The following is a 9,758-nucleotide window of genomic DNA, read 5'->3' as shown; positions in this document are numbered from 1 at the left end:
GTGGGATTTTTCGTTTGGTAAAAAGGATAGCCGAACTTTTGTTGGGATTAATTTTGACTTTCCACCTGTTGCACCAGGTTTCAAGTTGGTCTAAGGAGTTTTGGAGGAGGGAGACGGAATATCTAGGATCTACGGATTGGGATGTGATTGTCAGGTCGTCGGCGTATAAGTATATGTTGGTGTTGGGGGGATGTGGGATGTCGGAGTTGTAAATGGTGTATAGGTGTGGGGACAGGACGGTGCCCTGGGGGACACCGGCCTCCATGGGACGGGTGGTGGAAAGGGAATCTTGGATTTGGATGCGGAATTTTCGGTGGTGTAGGTAGGATTTTATGAGTTTGGTAAAGGATATGGGATATTGGTTGGTGAGCATTTTCATCAGTAGGCCTTCATGCCAAACCGTATCGAAGGCCTTTGCGACGTCCAGGAAGACAGCACCAGTGTACTGTCCCCTGTTGAAGGCCGCCGTGATGGGCTCGGTAAGGCGAAGGATTTGGAGTTCAGTGGAGTGATTGGGTCGGAAGGCGAACTGCTCGTCTGGAATGACTTGCAGTTCTTGGGAGTGGGTTCTTAGACGGGTTAGGATAATTTTTTCTACCACTTTGCTTATAGCCGGGAGCAGGCTAATGGGCCGGTATTTGGATGGGATGGTGTGATCTTTGTTGGGTTTTGGGATAAGGATTATGTTTGCTAATTTCCAGTTGGTAGGGAAGTGTCTTAGTCTGTGTCGCGTTTGTTATGTCTAGTAGGGCCATGAGGCTCTTGTGTGGTAGTTGTTTAAGTGTCGTGTTCGGTATATTGTCGGGTCCGGAGGCTTTTCTGTTTTTTAAGTCTGCGTATTGACAGTCTTAGTTCGTCAGGAGTTGCGGGGGGGATTATGTCATTGTCTGGCTCTCTGTCGACGCGTCGGGCCGCGCGCTCAGTCACTATCTCGAATTCCTCGTCTTCGTCGGGCAGCTGAGGCAGTCTACACTGCAGTTCCAGGCTATCGGCGAAAGCCTCGGCCTTTTCCTGGTTCGTGTAAACCACCCCCACACTACCGTGGATTGGAGGAATTTTACGGCGAGCGGTCTGTCGCAGGGCCCTCTGCGTTTTCCAGAGGCTGTTGTCTTGTGGATCCAGCGACTCCAGGTGCCTAGCCCAGTTATCCTGGGCCAGTTCATCCAGAGCCGCCTTCACCCGTCTGTTAAGTACGTTTAAGTCATGTCTGTGTCGGGGGAGGCGGGTGCGGGTGGCAAGCCGTTTCGCACGTCGTCTGTCACGTATTAAGTTTTTTATGTCATCGGGGAGGGTGCCCCGGGGGTTTGTCAGTCGGGGGACAATAGTCTCCGTCGTAGTCTGAGTCAGGGCGTTTTTAATGTCAGTCTCAAGGGAGAGGATTGCCGCCTCCAGATCATGGGTGGTTTCGATGACTGGGAGCGCCATGTTTCCTTGCATTACTGTTCGGAAACGCTCCCAGTCAGTGAACCTCCTCGTGAAGGTGCCTTCATATCTCTGTCTTCGCCCCAGATCCAGAAATATTGGATTGTGGGCGGAAGACCCTTCGTATTGGGTGGATATTTGGGCATTTAACGGTATAGATTTTAAGAGGGCAATGTCGATAACGTCGGGGCGTCCTACGGGTCCGTAATGTGTCGGTTCTGTCGGTCCGAGTATAGTCAAGTCGTCGTGTCTGTCTTGGTAATTCAGCAGGACGCGACCTCTTGTGGTCGTCGTCCCGCTGTGCCATATGGGGGACTTCGCGTTGAAGTCCCCGATGGCAATTGTCTGGGGCCAGGAAAGGATTTTGTCTAAGTCATTGTCAAGTAGTGGTAGTCTGGGTGGGTGGTAACAGGACACCACCGCAACGTCTCCATGCCGTAGCGATCTCACCGCTATCGCCACGGCCTCTGTGTTTTGAGTTTGGAGCCGCTGCAGCGGATAGTGGTCGATGCACTTCTTTACTATGAGTGCAACACCACCCCCGTTACGGTTTCTGTCATGTCTGTATATGTCATAGTCAGGGATGGAGGTACGGGATGCCTCGCTGAGGTAGGTTTCCTGGACAGCCTTAACGTCTATGTTTAGACGGTTCAAGATGTCCACGAGTTCCGTTTTTTTGGCCCGGAACCCGTCAAGTTTCCAGGACGAAATTCTCAGCGAGGAGGGTTGGGAAGGCCGACGAGCCATTAGAAGTCGAATAATTTTTGCATATTCGACACCATGGTCGTCAGCTGGATGCAGAAGTCCTGAAGACGCTTTGTTGCGTCAATCAGGGCAGCCGCGCTCGGTTGGGAGGATGTCATGTCTGTGTGTGCGTGTGGTGAGGTGTTGTGTTTTTGTTTTTGTGTTTTGTGTTTTTCTGGTCATGTCAGCGTATGTGCGTCCCGGAGTTGTGTTTGGGGTGGGTCTGGCTGTCTGTCTGTTTGTGTAGTGTTTTGTGTCGTGTGTGTTTGTGTTTGTGTTTTGCGTTTTTGTGTTTTTAGCTTTGGGGTACTGAGGGCACCCCATATAGTTGCGGGGTGTGGCCCGGCGCAATTTGCATACCTGGCGGGCATGTCTTTGGCCTTCTTGCAGACGTGCGTGCTGTGGTTTTCGCCACATTTTACGCACTTTGGCTCAGCTGTGCACCGGGTCTGGCCGTGGCCGAACCGCTGGCACCGGTGGCACTGTGTGGCAACCCGCTGCTTTCGCTGCAGCTCCACTCGAACCACGAGCGAGCAGCAGCGGGTTACCTTCAGGATGTCCTCCTGGTCCTGTGGGGCTTGAACTAGGACCAGAGGCATTTCCTGTTTATTTTGACGGCTCGCCATGCGGTGCACAATTGCGCCGGAGAACCCTTGTCGTGCGAAGTCGAGTTGGACCTCACTTGGCGAAACACCCGCAGGTATTCCGCGTATCACCACCCTCAGCATTTTTTCTTCGTTGAGGGTGAAGGTGTGGTACTCCTCGCCTTTGTCTGTCAATGTCTTTGTCAATAGTCTGTGGTCTTTAGGTGTGTTTGGGTATATGGCTATACCGTCTTTAGTGAATTTGGCTTTTGTGTAGTTAATGTTAAGTGTCGTGAGGATTTTTTGTACTTGCGTCCACCGTTCTTGCTTTCGCAAGATTACCGGGGGGACCTGTTTGGTTTTGTCTGTCTGTTGTTGTGTTTTGTGGGGTGTTTTGTAGGGCGCTAGGGCGGTTTAGGTGTCGGGGGACGCGTGTTTGGTGTTTATGGTCGTGTTTTGTTTGTTTTGTCTGATTTTTTATGTCTGGGGGCTTCGTCCTCGCTAGAGGATTCGCCGTGTGTTTTTTGCGTTTCTCTGTGCGTGTGTATGTGTGTGCCTGTCTGGGGTATATTGTCTGTCATTTGTTTGTTGATGAGTTTGTAGAGTTTTTGGTGTAATTTAGTGGTGTTTTCGTCCGAAAGTTTAATTTTTTTGCAAATCGACGATTTGCTGTGTCATGGTTATTATTTGTTGGTATTGTCGGGTGTTTTGTTCAGTAAGTTCGTGTATTTGTTGTTTTAGCGTCTCGTTTTCATGTTTTTGTGATAATAGCTGTTCGTATAAGTCTGTTTTAGTGGTCATGTTTTTTGGTGAAGAGGAGACTCTTGAAGAGGGTCTTTCGCTGTCTGTATCGTTCATGTATATGTTCTTCTCGTTTTCGGAGTCCGACATTTTGTGCGTGTGTGCGTGTGTGTGCGTGCGTGTGTGTGTGTGTGTGAGGGTGTGTACACGTTAGTCGTGTGGGGATGCTCCCTTACGGGGGCGTACGTGTCTTTTGGTGTATTTGTCTGTCTGATATATTGTTTGTCGGGGGTCGCAATTTTAATGATGTGTATTCTAAAGTAATGCAAATAACTGATAAATAAGTAAAAACTTACCTGGGCATAACCCCGGCACAGGTACCTGTAACAAAGATGCCGAAGGCCTCTATGCTTAAGCCGGGGATTAGGTCGGTGATTAAGAGGAAAGAAAGGGATTCTTTCCAGGTAGCCTTAATAAAGGCAGGTAGATCTTGCTCGTTGCACTACACTTCACCTCACAAACAAACACTCAGCTCGGCTGCTCGTTCTGAACTCCAGCCAAAACCGACTTTCTGTGCATTGTAGCTGTTCCAACATGAACTGCAAAAGCGGCAGCTGTTTGCCTCAAGTCACGTGACCTAGGATAAAAATCGGGTGACATTGATTTTAAAAGAAATTAAGTATTTCTGATTATGGAATTAATTCTATTTTGGTAGTACACAACAATTAAAAAAATTACTGTTAAATCTATATATAAAATATGCAATAACATTTAATACCACTTAATAGATATAACAAATCGCATGTGATAAGCCTGCAAATGTCCTCTATCTCTCTCTCTATGTTCCATCCATAGTATCCTATCAAAACGTATCATACACAAAACACATAATACAAGAAGTTGATATCATAATACCAATATCGAAACACCACCGACATTTAAGAACAGCTGGCCCCCTCATTGTCTGGCCACCCAAAAAATTGAACTAAAGAAACCCAAGTCGATAATTATGGTTGCTTTACCTACCGACCCCATAGATAAAACAGATGCCCATTTGCGTGGGCTTTTGAAAAGATATTCTAATAATACCATTTCTTTTTAATATTTAATCGTATTATATTCGTTTAAATAATAGGTACTGTAAAGTCACAAAAAATATAAAAATTTATAAAACAGTATTTATTATTACAGAAAGCAACAAAAAATAAATAACAACCACTTTCATAAATATGACAAGATCATAAAGGACTCCGCACAAAATGAATGGAAATTGGGTCCCGCTAGATTTGGCTGGAATTGTGATATGTTATAGTTCTCTACATTCTGATGAAAAGATGTCACGGGCCCAAAGTGTTGCTATGGATAGTTTCAGAGATATAGAGGGGGGAAGTGTGTAATTTTGGCTGTAGGACTGAGTAAGCTTCACGAAGTTTTAAGTTGATGGATTCAAAAACTGAGGCATGTAATGAATTTTGACCAGACAATGGTTTTGGGATCGCTGAACCTGAATTCTTGGATAGCTTAGCTGTCTAAAGTCACCTGGAGGTAAGGTAAAGGTCGTTTCAAGGTCAAACTGGAGAATAGACTTGTATTGAATTTTGACCAGTGATTGTATAGGTTTTTGGGCTCGCAGAATCTGAATCTGCAGGTAACGTATCCCTAATGGTCACCTTCAAGTCAATTCAAGGTCATTTCAAGATGAAACTAAAGAAAACGCTTGTTTTGATATTCAACCAGTGCGTATAGTATATAAGTTTTTTTTGGGGGGGAGGGGGACTGAATTTGGAATAGCTTAGCCCTACAAGGTCACATTTAGATCAAGTCAAGATCATTTGAAGGTCAAAGTAAAGAAAAGGCCTTTCACGAATGTTAACCTGTCAGTATGTATGCTTTTGAGGTCGCTGAACCTGAATTCGCAGATAGCTTAGCTCTATAAGGCCACCTGGAAATCAAGTCAAGGTCATTTCATTTGACTTAATCTCAATTCAAGCCCCACAGGTGATCTCATAGCGCTAAGCTATCCCCGAATTCAGGTTCAGCAATCTCAAAAGCCATACATACTTACAGATTAACATTCGTGAAAGGCCTTTCCTTTATTTCGACCTTGAAATGATCTTGACTTGACCTAAATTTGACCTTGTAGGGTTAAGCTATTCCCAAATTCAGTTCCCCCCCAAAAAACTTATATACGCACTGGTTAAATTCAATACATGCCTTTTCTTTAGTTTCATCTTGAAATGACCTTGAATTGACTTGAAGGTGGCCTTTAGGGTTAGGGGTTAGGTTAGGGGTTAGGGTTAGGGTGACCTATAGGTTATGGTTCAAGTTCAATACAAGTCTTTTCTTCAATTTTATCTTGAAACGACCTTTACCTGACCTCCAGGTGACCTTAGATAGTTAAGCTATCCAAGAATTCAGGTTCAGCGATCCCAAAAGCATTGTACCTACCTATATGCCTCAGTTTTTGAATCCATAAACTTGAAATTTCGTGAAGCTTACTCAGTCTTACAGCCAAAATCACACACTTCTCCCCTCTATATCTCTGAAACCATCCATAGGATCACTTTGGGTCCGTGACAACTTTTCATCAGAATGTCGAGAACTACAGCATATCACAATTTCAGCCAAATCTAGCGGGACCCAATTTCCATTCATTTCGTACGGGGTCCTTTAATTAATAAGAACCAATTTTTAATGTGGTTATTAATGTTGCATACAAACAATTCTATTCACAAACTTTATATTTTCTGTGCTTTTATTGTTTAGCCTTAACATAAATAAATAAAATTATCAATCAATCAACCAATCAATGAACACAAAATACATTAACTATAAGCTGTCATTTTGGTTTCATATTTTCTAAAAATTGGTATTTATTTTTACAAATGCAATTTTGCAATTACATACTTCGTTAAGTACTATGGCAAATATGCATATAATGGTACGTAACTTTTTGAATATGTTATCAAACAAGTTTTCAATAATATGCACAAATTCTACTGTGTGAATTGATTCTGCAGGTAAATACTGAAAAAGTTGTAGCGGCAACTGTTTCACTCAATTGTGCAGCAACTTTAACCTTCATTTTTTGAAAACTTATATCTTTGAAATTGAAATAATTTTAATTTAATTTACAAAGTAATATACTACAACATGTTTATAGCTTGTGCAAACGCCTCTTATCATAAAAACTGAGACATATCTGTCCGTTTATTTCCTAAATCTTCATATCCACAAATACTTTGTTTATTATTTTCACAATAATACCCCGAACTTAAACTTATTTCATCACAAACACGAGAGCAACAAATGGTTAAGTTGATGAATTTAGAAAAATTTTGTCACATCGGATATCATTTTATAATAAGTGTTCGCCTAGAGGAAAATTATTATCAAAATTAGAAATTTCCATTCCATCATTATGAATATTAACAAAGGCACTGCTCGAATAACATGGACTGTCTTGAACCGAGAAAGGAAAATTTATATTAAACGATCGTAATTTATTTGGATCGGGTTGTTGATCAGGCACTTCACTATTCATCATCACTTGCGTACTGAAGGTTTTTGGAACAGTTTTCGGTAAAATCTTATTACTAATTTGGAAACAAGCAAAATCAGAGTCTATAAAATGACTATCAAAGCCTTATTAGCTATATTAGATACACATACCACTTACATAAAGTACAAACTTTACATCCTGGTGATTACGAAAAAAGGAGGCAGTTTTGAAGACGGTTGTTAGAAAACATTTATAATGGCAAAAATTTCCATCAAAAGATATTGTGAAGCGATGAAGTTATCTTTACGAGAAATGGTAAAAAAATTTAAAAATTTTCATGTCTAGTCCATTGAAAATCCGCATGTGATGTTATCTGAAGAGGAATCCTCAGCGGCCTCCTCAAATTATTGTAGACCGTTTGAATTCAGAGGCATACACGAATTTTTTAGAAAATATTGTTGATGGCGTACTAAATGACTTCCTCTTAGCTTTGGGAAATCAAATGTAGAAAATTTTATCATTTATTTGTTCTTGTTCTTGTTTATTACAATTCTTATACAATATAACATGCTCCAATACATATTTTTATATACAGGGTAATTCACAACTCATCCAAAAAAATTTAAGAATAGATGCAGCTTGAGAAATGGAATCAATATCGTAAAATAAATTTTTGTAAAATCCTTAATTTCCGAGAAAAAAAATATTGAAGTTATAGTACATGCAACCACTACATAGCTGGACAACTGTAGTCTCTAGCGTCATTCGCCACGTGACCTCAGCGACTCCGAATACTGAATTCGGATTTTGCAATCGTCGTTGCGATATTTACCTGATATCTGTGGTGTTTACAATAGGTTTTTAGTAGTTAGTGTCAAAAATGGTTTGCGTGTACTCGGAGTTGATGGATATGGTTTTAATTTATGGTGAAGCATTTGTGTTACGGTGAAACAAGACAACATTTGTGTTAATTCGTAGAAACTGAGTACAACGGACCCAAATGTGTTTACACATTGATGGATACAATTTTGAACAATTGTTGTAACATCGGGTATGTCAAATGATTTTATTATTTAAAAACACAAATTAATTTTGTTAATTAATAAAGGCAAAAGCAGTTGAATTTGCCGATATAAAATAGGTGCGATAAATTTCTATTTACATATTTCTTTCTTTGCAAAAGTTTTTGTCCGTTTTTATCACACCGCTATGCCGGTCGCATTGTGCGAGGTCAGGTTTTACAGTGGACCAGTTTCCAGTGCCGTGTAGAAGTGTATTTTTAAATCATTTTCGAACTGCCCCTTTTGATTTTTTCTTTACAAAATTGTATTTGTAAGGATCCCCTGTACATCCAGAATTTTTTTTGGATAAGTTCTGAATCACCCTATATATATANGGACGGTGCCCTGGGGGACACCGGCCTCCATGGGACGGGTGGTGGAAAGGGAATCTTGGATTTGGATGCGGAATTTTCGGTGGTGTAGGTAGGATTTTATGAGTCTGGTAAAGGATATGGGATATTGGGTGGTGAGCATTTTCATCAGTAGGCCTTCATGCCAAACCGTATCGAAGGCCTTTGCGACGTCCAGGAAGACAGCACCAGTGTACTGTCCCCTGTTGAAGGCCGCCGTGATGTGCTCGGTAAGGCGAAGGATTTGGAGTTCAGTGGAGTGATTGGGTCGGAAGGCGAACTGCTCGTCTGGAATGACTCGCAGTTCTTGGGAGTGGGTTCTTAGTCGGGTTAGGATGATTTTTTCTACCACTTTGTTCATAGCCGGGAGCAGGCTAATGGGCCGGTAGTTGGATGGGAAGGTGTGATCTTTGTTGGGTTTTGGGATAAGGATTATGTTTGCTGTTTTCCAGCGGGTAGGGAAGTGTCTTAGTCTAAGTGTCGCGTTTGTTATATTTAGTAGGGCCATGAGGCTCTTGTGTGGTAGACGTTTAAGTGTCGTATTATGTATATTGTCGGGTCCGGGGGCTTTTCTATTTTTAAGTCTGCGTAATGTCAGTCTTAGCTCGTCAGGTGTTGCGGGGGAGATTATGTCATTGTCTGGCTCTCTGTCGACGCGTCGGGCCGCGCGCACAACGACAGTCTCGAATTCCTCGTCTTCGTCGGGCAGCTGCGGCCGTTTACACTGCAGTTCCAGGCTGTCGGCGAAAGCCTCGGCCTTTTCCTGGTTCGTGTAAACCACCCCCACACTACCGTGGATTGGAGGAATTTTACGGCGAGCGGTCTGTCGCAGGGCCCTCTGCGTTTTCCAGAGGCAGTTGTCTTGTGGATCCAGCGACTCCAGCTGCCTAGCCCAGTTGTCCTGGGCCAGTTCACCCAGAGCCGCTGTCACCCGTCTGTTAAGTACGTTTAAGTCATGTCTGTGTCGGGGGAGGCGGGTGCGGGTGGCAAGTTGTTTCGCACGTCGTCTGTCACGTATTAAGTTTTTTTTGTCATCGGGGAGGGTGCCCCGGGGGTTTGTCAGTCGGGGCACAATATTCTCCGTCGTAGTCTGAGTCAGGGCGTTTTTAATATCAATCTCAAGGGAGACGATTGCCTCCTCCAGATCATGGGTGGTTTCGATGACTGGGACCGCGATGTTTCCTTGTATTACTGCTCGGAAGCGCCCCCAGTCAGTAAACCTCCTCGTGAAGGTGCCTTCATATCTCTGTCTTCGCCCCAGATCCAGAAATATTGGATTGTGGGCGGAAGACCCTTCGTATTGGGTGGATATTTGGGCATTTAACGGTATAGATTTTAAGAGGGCAATGTCGAT

The sequence above is a fragment of the Anoplophora glabripennis genome, unplaced genomic scaffold, assembly GCF_000390285.2.
Source record: "Anoplophora glabripennis isolate ALB-LARVAE unplaced genomic scaffold, Agla_2.0 scaffold716, whole genome shotgun sequence".
NCBI lineage: Eukaryota > Metazoa > Arthropoda > Insecta > Coleoptera > Cerambycidae > Anoplophora > Anoplophora glabripennis.
Note: the sequence above shows the minus strand (reverse complement) of the source record.